The 18,899-nt window shown below is 35.8% G+C and overlaps 1 protein-coding gene across 1 annotated transcript in view; it reads left to right on the top strand.

The window, feature by feature from the left end:
* TNNI3K (TNNI3 interacting kinase) overlaps positions 1-18,899 on the top strand; it is a 587,433-nt gene that overhangs the window by 359,095 nt on the left and 209,439 nt on the right. The gene's annotated exons all lie outside the window — the stretch shown is intronic.

Below are 18,899 nucleotides of genomic sequence, written 5' to 3'. Positions count from 1 at the left end.
CCTTTGTTAAAGAGTAATCCTAGGTGAGCTCAGGAGTGTGCACATGTGTTTAGTCATCTGGCAGCAGTTTATAGCAGTGCTATACATAGTTAAACACACTGCATGCTCTATCTGAATCGAGAAAGTTACATTTTTACTTTACTCTCCCTTTAAAAAAACTACAAATTAGGGATAGGTGTGTGGCAAAGTGAAACTCTCAGGTATCAAATAAAGCAGGTGATTATAAGAGACTTTTCATTTTACTTCTAGTATCAAATTTAATTTGCTCTCTTGGTATGAAAAGCATACACCAGGAGCAGCAATGCATTACTGTCTGATAGCTGGTAAATGGTGGCTAAACACATATGTCTCCAGACATGTTCAGCTAGCTCCCAGTTGTGCATTTCCGCTCTGCAGCTGATTTTCACTATATGTTTAACTCCAGTGCCTTCTGTCTTGCACTAAGAATAATGCACACTGGTTATAAGTGGGTGGTTAAACATTTTAACCATTGAATCTTTACTTGGCTGACACTTTTTAATGTGACCTACAGTTTTATTAGATAGCACAGGGAGCGCACTCATTGCCCTCGCATTACAAACGGTGAGTTGTGTTACGCTCAAGCACAATTCAAAATACCACTGTAAAATATAGAGATTATTGATGTAATTAATTATTATTAAAGGTGTAGCGTATAACATCATAAAGAACTCCTCTCTTTACACAATCTCATCTTAAAGGGACAGTCTAGTCAGAATTAAACTTTCATGATTCAGATAGAGAATGTAAACTTTAAACAACTTTCTAATTTACTTTTATCATCAAATTTGCTTTATTCTCCTGATATTCTTAGTTGAGAGCCAAATCTAGGTAGGCTCATTTCTAAGCCATTGAAGGCTGCCTCTTATCTGAATGCATTTAACATTTTTTACAACTAGAGGGCGCTAGTTCATATGTGCCATATAGATAAAAAGTGTATTAATATAGCCATGTTGGTTATGTAAAACTGGGTAATGGGTATTAAAGGGATTATTTTTTTTTTTAAATAATAAAAATTCTGGAGTAGGCTGTCCCTTTAAAAAACAAACTTGCCTACAGGCCTACTCCCCTTTACTCCCTAATGTCTAAAGTTTGCAAACATAGAAGTTGAGGCATTACTGGTTTCTTTATACTTTTCCTCTTTTACCTGGTTTGATGTCCAGCACCAAGTACCCGGTTGGTAATCTTGCTGTGTGTCTATGACTGGGATAGGCTGATTTCACCTAATCTGGACTTGGTATGAATGGGCGAACCCATATTCACTGTCAGTGTTTTTATTGTATGTATCTCCCCTTAATACATTTTACATGCAGTAGAACATGTAATAATTTATTTATTTATTCATTATCCCACCCTCCATGTGACTTTTATAACCCTACTTGATGGCAAGTCTGCTTAAAGGGACAGTGTTCACCAATTCTCATATAACTACATGTAATAGACACTACTATAAGAAGAATATGCACAGAAATTGAAATACAAATCCAGTATAAAACCTTTTAAAAATGTCTTAGAATCTCCCAGTTCAGCACCGTTGATGAGGTTAGGCTTGGACACACACTGAAAGGGGTTAGGAAAACAAGAATAGCAGACACTCCCCCTCCACTGCGTATGAAAAGACAGCTAACAAACAGGAGCCCGCAGTAGTCTGTAAACGCATGTATACATCTGACACTGTGGGGCTTGGTTAGGAGTCTGAAAATCAGCACAATGTTATTAAAAAAAGCAAAACTATACATTGTTACAAAAACACTCCCAGATGGTCTATATAAATGGATCATCTACAAAACATTTATGCAAAGAAAACTCTAGTGTGCAATGTCCTTTTAAGTCATTAAAGGCTAAACCATATTACTTCACAAAAAAACATTTCTCACGCATTTTTTTTTTTAAATATTTTTTTTATTGAGGTTGTACATAACGATACAGATAAAGACACCCATCGACAATAATACCAATAAAACATACAAACTTAACATAAAAGGTACAGTAGCGACGTTCTAAGAAGAATAAAAATAAAAATGATCCCCGTTTTGCAATGGGAAGTATAAACTAGTTTAACTAGCACAACAACAAAAAAAAGAGATTGAGGCAAAAGGGGGAGTTAGCATTATGGAATTTAGGGGGAGGGTATTTCAGCGGGCAAGAACCGCTCTAAATGGGATAAGGGGGAGGGGGCGGAGCTAGTAGAAATATTAGACTGGGGGACGGTTAAAGGGTACAGATGTTATAAGTAGTACCATATTTAGCCTTTAAGATAGTATGATAATAAATACCCAGAGACAGACATCATATAAAATATCAATGCTCTCATAATTGTGGTACACCTAGAATGAGGATAATCTGACATACTGAGTATGGATGAACATGAAATAGCCCTATAAATATAAAGTACTCTAATGGGTTCTTCATTAGGCAGGTGAGGGGTAAGCTAACAGAGAAAACTAGTATTGAAACGTAAGATTACAAAGGATATATACTACTATCTATTGTGGATCGCAATATGCCATATATAAAAACATTACACAGTCTGTTGTAGTCTTGCCTGGTGTACAGAAGGCTAATTGACATCAAATTCCTAAGCATGTAAAAAGTCATACAATAAATAAGTAGACTCAACATATTAGTGCAACCATAAAACACTGTGATATATAGTATAGAATGGGTTACATATTTATAGGAGAGATAAGAGTCCAGCAAACCCTAAGGCTACATAGAAGTAGAGGGTGAACTATACCATTTCCAGAGCCAGGTGATAAATACGGATATATGAATAATCTCATATAGCTGGAATCCCAATACCTGTAGCAGAAACAAATAGGTATGATACTAAGAAATTAAGCCAAGGCATCTCTAATAGATAATGGCTGTGTTTCCCTTTTTAGGAAAAGGCATAATAACCGATTATTATGATAATATGGGCCTAGGAAGACCCTAGTGATAATCAAAAACATGCTATGATAAAATAGTTGTGAGCATAATAACCTGTACTAAAGCATTATACTTATTCCACCAGAGAGCTACAAATTGCAGATTCCCAACATTTCTGAGTACATCAACACTGTGCAGCTAGTATATAGATAAGGGACCCAACTGGATTTAAGGAAGTGTCAAGAAGGCAGGGAGAGGAACTAAAACATTACAAACTCATATAACACACAATACAGAGAAAATTCTGTGTAATAGAATGAGACTTAGTAAAAGTCTTGCCAAGAGAGTGAGGTGTTCATTGCGGTATGTGTCTCAATATCCCACTCTGACCAATGCATCTAGGGCATCTAAACATTACTAACACACTACAAACATTATGGGAATTTAGGCATGATATTGTAACAATTCCTCCGTCCCCTATTCATATTCCAGGCCATAGCTGATCTCAAACATAAATGTTAATAGGCCTAGATGCATATGTAGTGTATTGTTGTAGATAGGGGACATGTTGGAACATACAATTCAGTCAGCTAGGTTACATCTCTCTTTTTCAGTTGGCTATAAATAGTAAAGGACAATCTAATGCATAAATTACTTGGCTGCTATCAGAATCACCTCCATAACATTCAATGTAACATGTAAAACCTAATTACAGCAAATTAGTGCAAGTTTCCAAAAGCTTAGTGAGTTACAAATCCAACATACACGGTGTGTCATAAAAGCACTGTACAAAGGGTTATTAAGCAGATCAAATCATAGAGATATATATAAGATCAAAACAGATCATGGGGATATCATGGTTATGAACTGTCTTTTCTCCATTGTACTGGCAATAAAATAAAATAAAAAAAAAAGGTAATTGGGGAGTCTTGCCAAAATAAACAGTACAATGTAGGAACATGGCTTTCTAAGAGCTGAATAATATTCAACGTCCTAAAGCAGCTTCAAAGTAGGTCAAGGGTGTTGTGTGTCCTAACGACAGTCGCAAGCCCCTAATTCCGGTAAGGATCAGGCTTTTTCTATTATGGAGTGACTTCTTCTGAGCCCGGAGGTGCCTGTGTCTAGGGACTATATGCTTTTGAGCTGGGTAAGGCAGGGACAAGGAGTCCTTTCTTGTGTGAAAATGTTCCTCCGTAACATTCTTACCCTTAATAGATGTGACTTGTGCAGGCTCAATGTATCCAAGGGTCGTATTGCCCTGTGACCGGCTTAACTCGGTTCTGAGGCTGGTTGTTAGGTCTGCAGTCCCCTCCGGGAGAATACCGAAATCCTCTTCTAGAGCAGCCAAAGGTAACTTTACTTCTTGTGGGTGAAGCGGATCCCATAGAAGCTGCACAGGACTCGACTCGCTCCAAGCCACACTACCGGTTGTTGTCTCCATGGTCAGCTTTATTACCTCTGTTTTCTCTGTCAGCTGTAATGACACAGACCTGCTGAAGCAGCACGCTGATCTGTCTCCACAAATGTGTGGGGAGCTGCGGAGGACTTCATGTCTCTGCATACACTCGTCAGGTCCGCGAAGTTGTTGTCCATATGACGCCCGAAAGCGTTTAGCTGGGCCATCAGAATTGTTAATAGGTCCTCCTCGATCATATTTGCAAGTGAGCCTGTAGTTGGGCGAAATAGACAATCCAGATAGTTTTATTGTGTTCCTAATGTTAGGGGAGAGGGTGCTCCACTAAGATTCTACACCAGGCCTCTGATGTCTGATTTGCGGCTCAAGATCATATTTTCACTGATTTGGAACGAGCTTGTGATAGAGCCGTCAGTAAATCGCCAGAGCGGTCAGGGTTATTTAGGGATAATTGGTCAGTTCTGTTATAATAGCTGTAGTTTTAGTTGGAATTATGCCAGAGAGTCCATAATATGCGTCCGTCCGCCATTTTAGCCTGGCCCTGCCCTCTCAGACATTTTTAGTTTAAAGGGACACCAAACCCACAGTTTTTCTTTCTTGATTCAGATAGAGCTATGCAGTTTTAGGCAACTTTCTAATTTACTCCAAGTATCAATTTTTCTTCATTCTCTTGCTATCTTTATTTGAAAAAGAAGGAATCTAAGCTAAGGAGCCAGACAATTTTTGGTTCAGTACACTGGACAGCACTTGTTTATGCTGCTATGTTTTGGGGTTTCACTTTTTTTTGTAATTTATGTTTGATGAGGTTCAGCTACTGTATCTTTTAAAATTGTGTTTTACTATTCAATATTGCCTAGTGACTCTTATTGTATATGATGTGTGAAGTATAGGAGGTCAAGAGTCTGGTCATATGATTGCCATGCTATCTAATAGGCTGTAACCATGTACGTTCCCTGAAGTTCCTTGCTGCTATTTATATTTTAGATAGCTCCACCCTTGGTACTGCTACTTCTGACCAATTACCACTAACTACCCCTTGAGATAAAGTTAGCTTTGTGTAACTTATACCAAACCCTTCATGGCACAGGGTAATGCCTTATTTTCTCTGCTTGTAGTTTATTTTGTATAGATTTCCAAGAATGACCTATTATTTCTTTATTTCATCCTAACAGTGTTGATTCTTTATGTTTGAGAGGACCAAGATTGGCCTTACAATGGAAATGGGGGGTTGTTGTTAAAGGGACAGTCTAGGCCAAAATAAACTTTCATGATTCAGATAGAGCATGTAATTTTAAACAATTTTCCAATTTAATTTTATCACCAATTTTGCTTTGTTCTCTTGGTATTCTTAGTTGAAAGCTTAACCTAGGAGGTTCATATGCTAATTTATTATACCTTGAAGCCCACCTCTTTCAGATTGCATTTTAACAGTTTTTCACCACTAGAGGGTGTTAGTTCACATATTTCATATAGATAACACTGTGCTCGTGCACATGAAGTAATCTGGGAGCAGGCACTGATTGGCTAGACTGCAAGTCTGTCAAAAGAACTGAAAAAAGGGGCAGTTTGCAGAGGCTTAGATACAAGATAATCACAGAGGTTAAAAGTATATTATTATAACTGTGTTGGTTATGCAAAACTGGGAAATGGGTAATAAAGGGATTATCTATCTTTTAAAACAATAAAAATTCTGGTATAGACTGTCCCTTTAATGAGGAATGAGATGTCTCAGTTTTTTAATGGTTTCACAACGTACCTCATATTTGATTTAACAGCACTCTCCAAATAGAGTTTGTGAGATATTTTTGTAACCTGCTATATATTATTGATACTTTCTTCTATGTTAATATTGCAATCTCATGTTCTTTGTATATGTACTGATTGTATGTGCACTGTGCTTCTGTTGAAAACTCAATAGAAAAAAATATATATTTAAAAAAAAGTGTGGCTGAATATTATAGCAACTAATTTTTTATGAAGAGACTAACTGACATGCACAAATTTATGTTTGAAGAGACAGGTCGTCTCACAACCAGATTGTTCTAAATACAGTTTTAAGCCAGGTGAGATTTTGACTTCAGAGACTCCCCTCTTTCCAATGATAACTGTACAGATGTTATGTCCATCTCATTTTTTTAATATAAACTTTTATTTATGGCAAATTATGTGTCTTGAATGACAAGTATCGTATACTTCCAGCAAGTACATGTCTTTAGGAGCTTTTGCTAATGATAGTTCACGAGCAAGCCCCTTTCCAGTGTTTTAATCATTTAAATTAATTTATGAATTAATTGCCATTTTTATATAAAGCAAATGTTATTTAAATAGTTTTGTGGACCCCCGTATTTAACAAGAAACTCTATTTGTTACAGTTAATATACTTGTGTGTGTGGGGGTCCACTTTTTTGGGGGGGCAGCTATAGTTACAAAGATTTTGCTCACTTCTTATATTTACATTATACGTGGCACCTAGTGGATTAACGATTTACTACAGAACATGTGAATTATTAAAGGTCATGTGATTCCTCGTTTAAAGGAATAGGATTTTTTATGTACGACTTTTGAAGTTATTTGATTTTTTTTATTATTATTATTTCTAAGGAAATGGATCAGACTCCAAATGTATCCAAGCTGGATTATGGGGAAAAATTGCTCTCTCCTTTTAATCCATGGATGTCGATGTCTGACTGTCAGAACGTGAAAATTAAGGGAGCGTGAAATTCAAAATTATATTTTTTTTTATGACTCAGAGCATGCAACTTAAAGGGACAGTGCACACCAATTTCAAAACTATACAAACTATACATTGTTTTAAAAACACTCCCAAATGGGCTATATAAATGGATTATCTACAAAATTATTATACAAATAAAAATCTAGTGTACAATGTCCCTTTAAGACACTTTTAATGTATCTTCTTTTATAAAATGTACATTGTTCTGCCGCTATCCTTTATTGAAAGGGCATGCACATATCCTCAGAAATGCACTACTGGGAGTTAGCTGGTGATTGGTGGCTAGCGTTATTTGTTTCTTGTCATGGGCTCACCAGATGTGTTCAGATATGTTCAGCTAGCTCCCAGTAGTCATTGATGCTCTTAAGCTGACATCAAATAAGTGTTTAACCCCTTCACAAAGGTTAAACACATATTTATTTGCCAGCAACAATGCAATAATATAACGCTCTGTTAGAGCATTTTCTTTTTTCCCTTGCTTCAGTGTGTCTGGATACAAATGACATATCTGTCACGCGTTTTGCTCTTTTCAGATGCATTTGTGTAATGTAACTGCTTCTTATACTGGGACAGAATATTAATGAACAACGGGTTGTTTCCTGTTTATTTATAATTATATTCTTAACACATTGTAACCTGCAATGCTTGCGATTAATTACAGATACCCTTGAATATATTTACATATTTTATTTTTAAGTGACGTTAAAAGAAGGTGTTAGGCTTTGTGTACTTACAGATACAGTAGTTTAATATTCATTAATTTGTCAAGATTTATTTTTATAATTAAGAAGTTATGCGTATATCACTGGAAGGATTCTTCTTTCTCAAATTAAAAGGGGCGTTGAAACAAAAAAAAAGAGTCTATTATGCAAATGAACGTGCATGCAGTAAACATGTCAAATATTTTTGCATGATAAATTGTGACATTTATTGTGTTTAAATAAGTTCTAAAACAAAGAGTTAATGTGCACAAATGTTACCCAGGGTTCATTAGCTCACAGGCTGACAAGGAGTTTCCTAGTTCACTTTGTAGACCAGGTCCAGGACCCGTCTATTTAAAAGGACATAAAAACACAAAATAATTTCATGATTTAGATAGAGCGTAAAAATTTGATTTACTTTGTTCTCTTGGTATACTTTGTCAAAAAGCCAGTAGCATGGTTTAGGAGTGTGCACATAACTGGAGCAATATATGGCTGAAGTTTCATAATTATGTTATACATTGGCAAAATAAAAAAGTGTCAGTTTCCTGTCATGCACTGCTACCGAAATGTGCACAATACCTACCTAGATATCTCTTCAACAACGAATACCATGAGAAAGAAGTCAATTTGATAATAGAACTAAAATGAAAACAAATTAACAAAAAATCATTTTGAAAACATATGTTTAACTTTTTATACATGGAGGGACTGCCTGGTGATTAGACCTCTATAGTGAAGGGTGTTTCAACGGTGTCACCATCTTTGCAGAAAGTTGACCCGGACATTGGACTTTTTCACCACAACTTAGGTATGTTGACTGTCCCTTAAAGGGCACTACTAATGGCAAAAAAGTTGTTCTTGCTAGAAAGTGGTTTAAGGGACACTGAACCCAAATTGTTTTCTTTCGTGATTCAGATAGAGCATGACATTTTAAGCACCTTTCTAATTTACTCCTATTATCAAATTTTCTTTATTCTCTTGGTATCTTTATTTGAAATGTGAGAATGTAAGTTTAGATGCCAGCCCATTTTTGGTGAACAATCTGGGTTGTTCTTGCTGATTGGTGGATAAATTCATCCACCAATAAAAAAGTACTGTCCAGAGTTCTGAACGGAAACAAAGCTTAGATGCCTTCTTTTTCAAATAAAGATAGCAAGATATTGAAGAAAAAATGATAATAGGAGTAAATTAGAAAGTTGCTTAAAATTGCATGCTCTATCTGAATCACAAAAGAAAAATTGTGGGTTTAGTGTCCCTTTAAAACCTGGAACATAGCTACTATTAATATATAGCAGCTGCTCAGTTTTAGTTGGGTCTTTTAGTTGCATTTAAAGGGACACTAAATTCCAAATTAAACTTTTAGGATTTAGAGCATGTAGTTTTAATAACAGACTTTCTAATTTACTTCCATTATTAAAGGGGCATAAAAACCAAACATTTTCTTTCATGATTAAGACAGAGCATACAATTTGAAATATTTTTTCAATTTATTTATATTATCATTTTCTCTTGGTTTTCTTTGTTGGAGGAGAAGCAATGCATTACTGGGAGCTAGCGGAATACATTGGTTAAGCCAATGACAGGAGGCATATATGTGCAGCCACCAGTCAGCAGCTAACGCCAAGTAGTCTATTGCTGTTCCTGAGTCTACCTTTGTATGCTTTCAACAAACGATAATGAAGGAACAAAGCAAATTTGATTACAGCAGTAAATTGGAAAGTTATTAAAAATTGCATAGTCCACCTCAGTGTTTCTCAACTGTGGTCCTCAAGTACCCCTAACAGGCCAGGATTTAATTATAGCTGAACTAGAGTATAGGCTAAAGAAAAAGTCTACTTCAGAATTTATATTCACCTAGATTATGAGGTTTCCACTATAGAGTATGTGAAACGAACGCAAGAAAAGTTGCGTTATTTCACTCTCCATAGCGCTGCCATTACGAGTTTCTGAAAAGCCTCCTTGTGCGTGCAAAATGGTGGCGTTAAGCTCCATACCGCACAAATTCCAAGGGCTGATTTGACGTGCTTGTGCACGCTTTCCCTATAGACATCAATGGGGAGAAAGTGTTAGAAAAAAAACTAACACCTGAAGCGCGGAATCAAAAGCTCCGTAACGCAACCCCATTGATGTCCATGTTGAAAAAAAGTTATGTATAAACCTAACACTATAACATAAAGCCAAGTCTAAGCACCCCTGGCGTCCTGAAATCGCTGACACCTAAATAAAGTTATTAACCCCTAATCTGCTACTCCCAACATCGCCGCCACTAATAAAAGTTATTAACCCCTATTCCGTCACTCCCCGACAACGATGCCACTATAATAAATGTATTAACCCCTAAACCTCTAGCCTCCCACATCACCGCCACTAAATAAACCTATTAACCCTTTAAACCGCCAGTCCCCCACATTGCAAAAAACGACATTAAACTATTAACCCCTAAACCTAACAACCCTCTAACATTTTATTAATATTACAATATCCCTATCTTAAAATAAATAAAAAACTTACCTGTGAAATTTAAAAAAAAACTAGGTTTAAACTATAAATTAACCTAACATAACTATTATACTAAACTATTATACTAAAATTAAAATAACTACCAATTAAAAAAACTAAATTACACATTAGAAAACCGAACACTGCTAAAAAAAAATTAAGTCTAAAATTACAAAAAAAAACAAATAAAAAAAACGAAAAATAACAAACACTAAATTGCAAAAAATAACAAACGAAATTATCAAAAATAAAAACAATTACACCTAATCTAATAGCATTACAAAAATAAGAAGACCCCCCAAAATAAAAATAAAAACCCTAGCCTACAATAAACTACCAATAGCCCCTAAAAGGGCCTTTTGTAGGGCATTGCCCTATAGAAATCAGCTCTTTTACCTGGAAAAAAATACAAAGACCCTCCAACAGTAAAACCCACCACCCAACCAACCCCCCAAAATAAAAAAAACTAACTCTAACGAAAACCTAAGCTACCCATTGCCCTGAAAAGGTCATTTGTATGGACATTGTCCTTAAAAGGGCATTCAGCTCTTTTACATTAGCCCAAACCCCAAATCTAAAAAAAAACTCACCCACATTTTTAAAAAACAAAAACAAAAAAAAAAAACTATCACTAACCCCCGAAGATCCACTCACAGTTTCTGAAGTCCAGACATCTATCCTCATCCAGGCAGTGAGAAGACTTCATCCAGGCGGTGCAGAGCGGATCCATCCTTGAACACATCTGACGCGGCGCGTCCTTTTCATATGGTCACCGCTGTACACTGGAATCCAATGACTGGATCTTCAATGCAAGGGAGCCGTTTCAAAATGGTGTCCCTTGCATTCCTATTGGCTGATTTGATTCTTGAAATTCAAGTCAGCCAATAGGATGAGAGCTTTTGTGTGTTTTTTCCTCAATTTGGTAGGGGCAAGAATGTTTTTATATTCATGTTCTTTTTAAAAATATTCATAGGTCTGTTGCTCAATTAATTTCCCAGCAAGGGATCTCTTTGTAAAACCCCCCAATGTTTCTCTATTGTTTTACTTATTTTGTTAGATTCACAATTGTATGTAGTTATGAACCTATTATGACCCTTTTTATTTTCTAGGTTTTCTGCTCTTGGTGGATTCTGTTTTTTAACTCCTATAGGGTCAATTCTATTGCTCTCTTTGGCTCGCCTATAGGAGTGATCAATGACATGGTTAGAATATTTCTTCTCTTTAAATCTATGTTTCAGTATATCAGAGGCTATCTCAAAGTCTCTTTCTTTTATACAGTTTTGCTTCAACCTCTGAAATTGTCCAAAAGGAATATTTTTAATCCGTGTAGGATGATGGTTACTGGTTGCATGTAGGTAACCATTGGTGCCCATGGATTTTATATAACTTTTGGTACACAAGCAGTTATCCTCAATAAAAATAGTTACGTGCAAAAAAATTAATTTTGACTTTGTTCCACTCATGGGCGAATTTTAGATTGTAAGTATTGTCATTGAGGAGTTCTATGAACTCAAGTAACTGTTTTTCAGTCCCTTTCCAGATAAGAAACACCTTGTCTATGAATCTCTTACATAGAACTATGTTCCTATTGTTTGCACTATCCACCCATATTTTTTCCTCTTCAAAGTTCCTAATGTATATATTTGCAAAACTGGGGGAAAATTTAGTGCCCATGGCAGTCCCCCATTTTTCAAATGAAAGAACAAACATGATACAATCTTTCCTGCGAGTAGTGTGTTAGTTTTTTCCACACTTTTTTACTCCATTGACTCGTTTAACGAGTGCTGTATTAAAAATGAATATTGCATAAATATGCTTTTACATGTTTTCATCTACTTGACTGCAAAACACTCTAATGCATATATATATATATACACTCACCGGCCACTTTATTAGGTACACCTTGCTAGTACCATGTTGGACATCCTTTTCCCTTCAGAACTGCCTTAATTCTTTGTAGCATATATTCAACAAGGTGTTGGAAACATTCCTTTAGAGATTTCGGTCCATATTGACATGATAGCATCACCTTGTTGCTGCAGATTTGTCGGCTGCACATCCATGATGCGAATCTCCCGTTCAACCAAATCCCAAAGGTGCCCTATTGGATTCAGAACTGGTGACTGTGGAGGCCATTGGAGTACAGTGAACTCATAGTCATGTTGAAGAAACCATTTTGAGATGATTTGAGCATTGTGACATGGTGCATTATCCTGCTGGAAGTAGACATCAGAAGATGGGTACACTGTAGTCATAAAGGGATGGACATGGTCAGCAATAATACTCAGGTAGGCCATTGTGTTTAAACAATGCTTTATTGGTATTAAGGGGCCCAAAGTGTGCCAAGAAATTATCCCCTACACCATTACACCATCACCACCAGCCTGAACCATTGATACAAGGCAGAATGGATCCATGTTATTATGTTGTTTACAGCAAATTCTGACCCTACCATCTGAATGTTGCAGCTGAAATTGAGACTCATCAGACCAGGCAATGTTTTTCCAATCTTCTATTGTCCAATTTTGGTGAGCCTGTGCGAATTGTAGCCTCAGCTTCCTGTTCTTATCTGACAGGAGTGACACCCAGTGTGGTCTTTTCCTGCTGTAGCCCATCTGATTCAAGGTTCGACAAGTTGTACGTTCAGAGATGGTATTCTGCATACCTTGGTTGTAACGAGTGGTTATTTGAGTTACTGTTGCCTTTCTATCATCTCAAACCAGTCTGTCCATTCTCTTCTGACCTCTGACATCAACAAGGCATTGTCCACACAACTTCTGCTCACTGGATATTTTCTCTTTTTTGGACGATTCTCTGTAAACCCTTGAGATGGCTGTGCGTGAGAATCCCAGTAGATCAACAATTTTTTAAATACTCAGATCAGCCCGTCTGGCACCAACAACAATGCCACGTTCAAAGTCACTGAAATCCCCATTCTTCCCCATTCTGATGCTCGGTTTGAACTTCAGCAAGTCATCTTCACCACATCTAGATTCCTGAATGCATTGAGTGGCTGCCATGTGATTGGCTGATTAGCAATTTGTGTTACCATGCAATGCAATAGTTGTACCTAATAAATAAATATGTAAACACATATAAACACACACACACACATATATATATATATATATATATATATATATATAGATAGATAGATAGATAGATAGATATATAGTAGAATAGATAAAGGAAGCACTCACTGGACTTCAGCAATCTGTGAATCAAAACAATTTATTTGTGACGTTTCAGGACCATAAACGTCCCTTCCTCTGACAACGTTTATGGTCCCGGAACGTCACAAATAAATTGTTTTGATTCACAGATTGCTGAAGTCCAGTGAGTGCTTCCTTTATCTATTCTACTGTTATTCCCACAGAGCACCCTGGCGGATGTTGGAAGATGGTGAGAGTGCATTTCCCCTTTTGAAGATTTTGGATATATATATAAATATATATATATATATATATATATATATATATATATATATATATATATATATATACACACATACATACAATATACATCTTTATACATGTTTGTATCTTAGTGTTAAAGTTTTTTGCCTTTTTTTTTCTAACACCTGAGATCTCATATCATTGAGCCCTTATAACTTTTTTTGTGTAATATTTTTTTAAAAATATTTTTCATCAGTTCGTGTTATTATGAATGCAACTGTACTGTTAAATGTATTTTTGATGTGTTTTGTGACTTTTTCTTGTTTCATGAAACAGTTAACCATAGCTCTGTGGACGCCCTATCCCGACACACATAAACTTCAATTGCACTCAAGCGATTGCGTTTACTCTTAACTTGTAATATGAGCGCTGCATTCAATGATTGATAAATCCGATATCGCTTGCGCATAACTGCTAGCGCACCACTTTTATCTGGCCCTAAATATTTTTTGTAATATATTCATGTTGGAAAAATGTTTCTTTGAATAATTATCACAGCATTTGTGGTGATTTTTGTTGTGCAGGTGGCCCACTTTGACTTGGTATGTTGAGTGCACGAGTGTTCTCTTATACATCTTCTGAGATTTGTTTGAGAAATGAAAACATAACACATTGAATTATATCACTTATGAAAGGAAACTGATATACAACGCTACAAAGCTGGCTGTAAGGAAATGGATTATTTTATTACCATGTTCCTGATTGACTCAACATTATTATCACAGGGTGTGGTCATTGTGCATATTGTATAGTGTAGAGTCTACTCTCTGTCCTGTTGGCCATGTGGCAAACTACACTTTATGTGGGTAGTAGTGTAAAGTGTTCTTTATAAAAAAAAACTATTAATTCCACCCCACTGATAAGGTAATGCTCACATTACAAATTGGCTGAGACTAATTACAGAGATGGTAATGAAACATATATGAAAATTACAACCCTGTAATCTATATGCCACCCTTAGCAGAAACACTATAAAAAAAATTTGCCATAAGTTATACCAGATTTTAAAAAATGTTTAATTATTTTCATACCAGTTCTTATTTTCCTCTGCTCCCTTGCTTATATTTTCTGTAGTTCATTGATATATGGAGCGTCCCACCCACTTTAAAATTTCATGATTCTGATAGAGAAAGCCATTTTAAAACACTTCCCCAATTATTTTAATTATTTAATTTTCTTTGTTCTTTTAGTATTCTTTGTTGAAATGCATACCTAGGTTTGCGCAGAAGCAGCAATGCACTACTGGGAGCTAGCTTCTGATTGGTGGTGGCACATATATATCTTGTCATTGGCTCACCTGATGTGTTCAGCTAGCTCCTAGTAGTACATAGTTGTTTCTTCAACAAAGGATACCAAGTGAATGAAGCAAAAATTATAATAGAAGTAAACATAAAAAAAGAAACATTTGTTTCATGTTCATTTAATAATGGAAAGAAACTCACAACTCGCAGATGTAACAAGGGGCCGTTATAAGTTTTTATGAATGGTCCCAGACTTTTAGTTTGGTCACTGTTTTCTGGTTACTTTCATTAGGTAATGCGACTTGCATTTGAAATAATAATGTTTGATTTTACATTTATAATATTTTCTCACAAATACATTCAGAAGAATAAATTCCATATTTAAAGGGACAGTCTAATCAAAATTAAACTTTCATGATTCAGATAGGTCCTGCAATTTTAAACAACTTTCCAATTTACGTTTATGATCAAATTTGCTTTGTTCTCTTGGTATTCTTTGTTGAAAGCTAAACTAGGTAGGCTTATACGCCTATTTCAAAGCCCTTGAAAGATGCCTCTTATCTCGGTGCATTGTGACAATTTTTCTCAGCTAGACAGTGCTAGTTCATGTGTGCCATAAAGATAACATTGTGCTCACTCCTGAAGGTTGTCAAAAGTACTAAGATAAGGGGGAAGTCTCAAAGGTAATCACAAAGGTAAAAAGTGTATTAAATAACAGTCGCCTAGATTACAAGTTTTGCGCTAAACAGGGTGCGAAAATAACGCCAATAAATTTGCGTTATTTCACTCTCCATATCGCTGCCAATATGAGTTACTGAAAAGACTCCTTGTGCTGTGCGATATGGTGCGTTAAGCTCCATACTGCACAAAAGCCGAGTGCTGATTTGACGTGCTTGTGCACGCTTTCCCTCATAGACATCAATAGGGAGACAGTGTTAGAAAAAAACCCACCTGAAGTGCGGAATGGAGATCGCCGTAACGCAACCCTATTGAAATATATGGGGGAAAGAAAGTTACGTCTCAACCTAACACCCTAACATAAACCCCTAGTCTAAACACCCCTAATCTGCCGCCCCCGACATAGCCGACACTTAATAAAGCGATTAACAACTAATCCGCCGCTCACTGACATCGCCGTCACTAAATAAAATTATTAACCCCTAAACTGAAATCCTATTGGCTGATTTGAACAGCCAATAGGATTTCAGTAGCTCTCATCCTATTCGCTGTTTTGAACAGCCAATAGGATTTCAGAAGCGCTCATCCTATTGACTGATTCTTTAAATTTGAATCAATCAGCCAATAGGAATGCAAGGTACGCCATTTTGAAACGGGTACCTTGCATTTAATTTCAGTGTACGGCGGTGACTGTATGAAGGGGATGCTCCGCGCACAATGTCTTCTAGGATAGCTTTGCTCTGGATGAAGCTAGAAGACGTCCCCGAGATGGATGAAGGTGTCGCCGCCTGGATGAAGACTTCTCGCCGCCTGGATGAAGATGGAGGTCCAGACTTCAGGAACCATGCCCAGACAAAATGCCCCTTGGTCAATGGGTAGCTTAGGTTTTTTTTTTACAGTAAGGTTTTTTATTTTGGGGGTATGGTTGGGTAGTGGATTTTATTTAAAAAATTTTTACAGGTAGAAGAGCTGTTTAACTTAGGGCAATGCCCTACAAAAGGCACTTTTAAGGGATATTGGTAGTTTATTGTAGGCTAGGGGGTGTTTTTATTTTGAGGAGGCTGTTTTATTTTTTTAGGGCTATTAGATGAGGTGTAATTGTTTTTATTTTTGATAATTTCGTTTATTATTTTTTGTAATCTTAGTGTTTTTTTTATTTTTCGTAATTTTAGTGTTTATTTTGTTTTGTAATGTTAGATTTGTTTTATTTTTTCGTAGGATTATATTTTTAAAAAAATTGTAATTTAGTATTTTTAATGAGTAGTTTTGTTAATTTTATTTGAATAGTAAGGTTAGGTTAATTTATAGTTTAATGTTAGGTTTATTTTTATTTCACAGTTAAGTTTTTATTTATTTAAATATAGTTATATTGTAATTTTAATTTAAAGTTAGGGGGGTGTTAGGTTTATGGGTTAATAGTTTAATTTAGTGTTTTGCGATGTGGGGGGATGGAGGTTTAGGGCTTAAAGGGACACTGTACCCAAAAATTTTCTTTCGTAATTCAGATTGAGGATGAAATTTTAAGCAACTTTCTAATTTACTCCTATGATCAAATTTTCTTCATTCTCTTGGTATCTTTATTTGAAATGCAAGAATGTAAGTTTAGATGCCGGCCAATTTTTGTGAACAACATGGGTTGTCCTTGCTGATTGGTGGATAAATTAATCCACCAATAAAAAAGTGCTGTCCAGAGTACTGAAACCAAAAAAAAGCTTAGATGCCTTCTTTTTCAAATAATGGGAACGAAGAAAAATTGATAATAGGAGTAAATTAGAAAGTTGCCTAAAATTGCATGTTCTTTCTGAATTACAAAAGAAAAAAATTGGGTTCAGTGTCCCTTTAATAGATTTATTTAGTTGTGGCGATGTGGGAGGCCAGAGGTTTAGGGGTTAATAGGTTTATTTAGTGGCAGCGATGTGGGAGGCCAGAGGTTTAGGGGTTAATAGGTTTATTTAGTGGCGATGATGTCGGGGAGCGGCAGTTTAGGGGTTAATAACTTTATTATAGTGTCGGCGATCGGCGGTTTAGGAGTTAATATATTGAAATAGTGTTTGCGATGTGGGTGGGTGGCAGATTAGGGGTTAATAAATTTATTTAATAGTCACAATGTGGGTGGGGCGGCAGATTAGGGGTTAATAAATTTTAAATAATGTTTGTGATGCAGGAGGGTGGTGATTCAGGGGTTAATATGTAGTTTATGGGTGTTAGTGTACTTTGTAACATTTTAGTTATGAGTTTTGTGAAACATTTTTGTTTTGCAAAATCCATAACTATTGCTCTCAGATGCCGGTATGGATCGTGTCGGTATAGGCTGTAACTCAAGCATTTTTAGCCGGACCGCACAACCTGTAATAATGGCGCTATGAAAATCCCACACCTAAACGTAATTTTTTTGAGTGCAGAATGGACGTTGCGTTACAGACTAAAATGTTTGCGGTATAACTATACCGACACAACTCGTTATATGCGTTCCTGGCCATTCCAGTGCAATGGCCAATTTTTCAGCATTAAAAGCCATAACGCAAAACTCGTAATCTAGGTGAGAGTTGGTTATGCAAAACTGGGGAATGGGTAATAAAGGTATTATCTTTTTAAACTATAAAGATTCCCTTTAATTCATTTTTTTGTGATTTATATTTAGTGGCCAATGCCCCCTATAATCTGATGGACAATGGTTAATGAATTTAAAATTTGACTCTGGTATTTAAAAGATAGGATTTCATATAAAATATACAAAATCCACAAAACAAATTATACAAAAAGATATACTAATATTTTATTTGTCTTGATATATTTATTTTTTTCTTTTCCCTTCTCTGCATTTTTAAATATTTAGTTCAACAACATCCAAAACATTCAACTCAGATTATTATGATGAGAAGAGGTCAAAGCTTCAAAGTAAGAGGCTAAGTAGATGCAGGATAAGAAAAGCACAGCTCTTTCACACACATATAAAATAAATTTGAGAACTAATTTGCATAGTACAAATCCTTTTTGCCAGTTACCACTTTTTTTATATACAGTACATGAAAATATTTAATTGGCCAAAATGTAATATTAAAAAATCCTCTAAAAAAACATTTTTTAATTATTAATCTATATTACTTATTTAAAAAATATTTGTGAGTTTTGTAGACAACATATATAATATTAATAGAAGGAAAAAAAAAAAGCAATTACTGATAAGGAAAGTTAGAAATTATGATTTTTACAGCTACGGACTCAGAGAATGGTTAGCAAGGAGCTGAGATTCGGAAGAGCATTTTGAAGATCAAAGACTTAGAT

Source organism: Bombina bombina, chromosome 10 (assembly GCF_027579735.1).
Source record: "Bombina bombina isolate aBomBom1 chromosome 10, aBomBom1.pri, whole genome shotgun sequence".
In the NCBI taxonomy this organism is placed as follows: Eukaryota; Metazoa; Chordata; class Amphibia; order Anura; family Bombinatoridae; genus Bombina; species Bombina bombina.
This window is presented reverse-complemented; position numbering and strand designations above follow the sequence as displayed.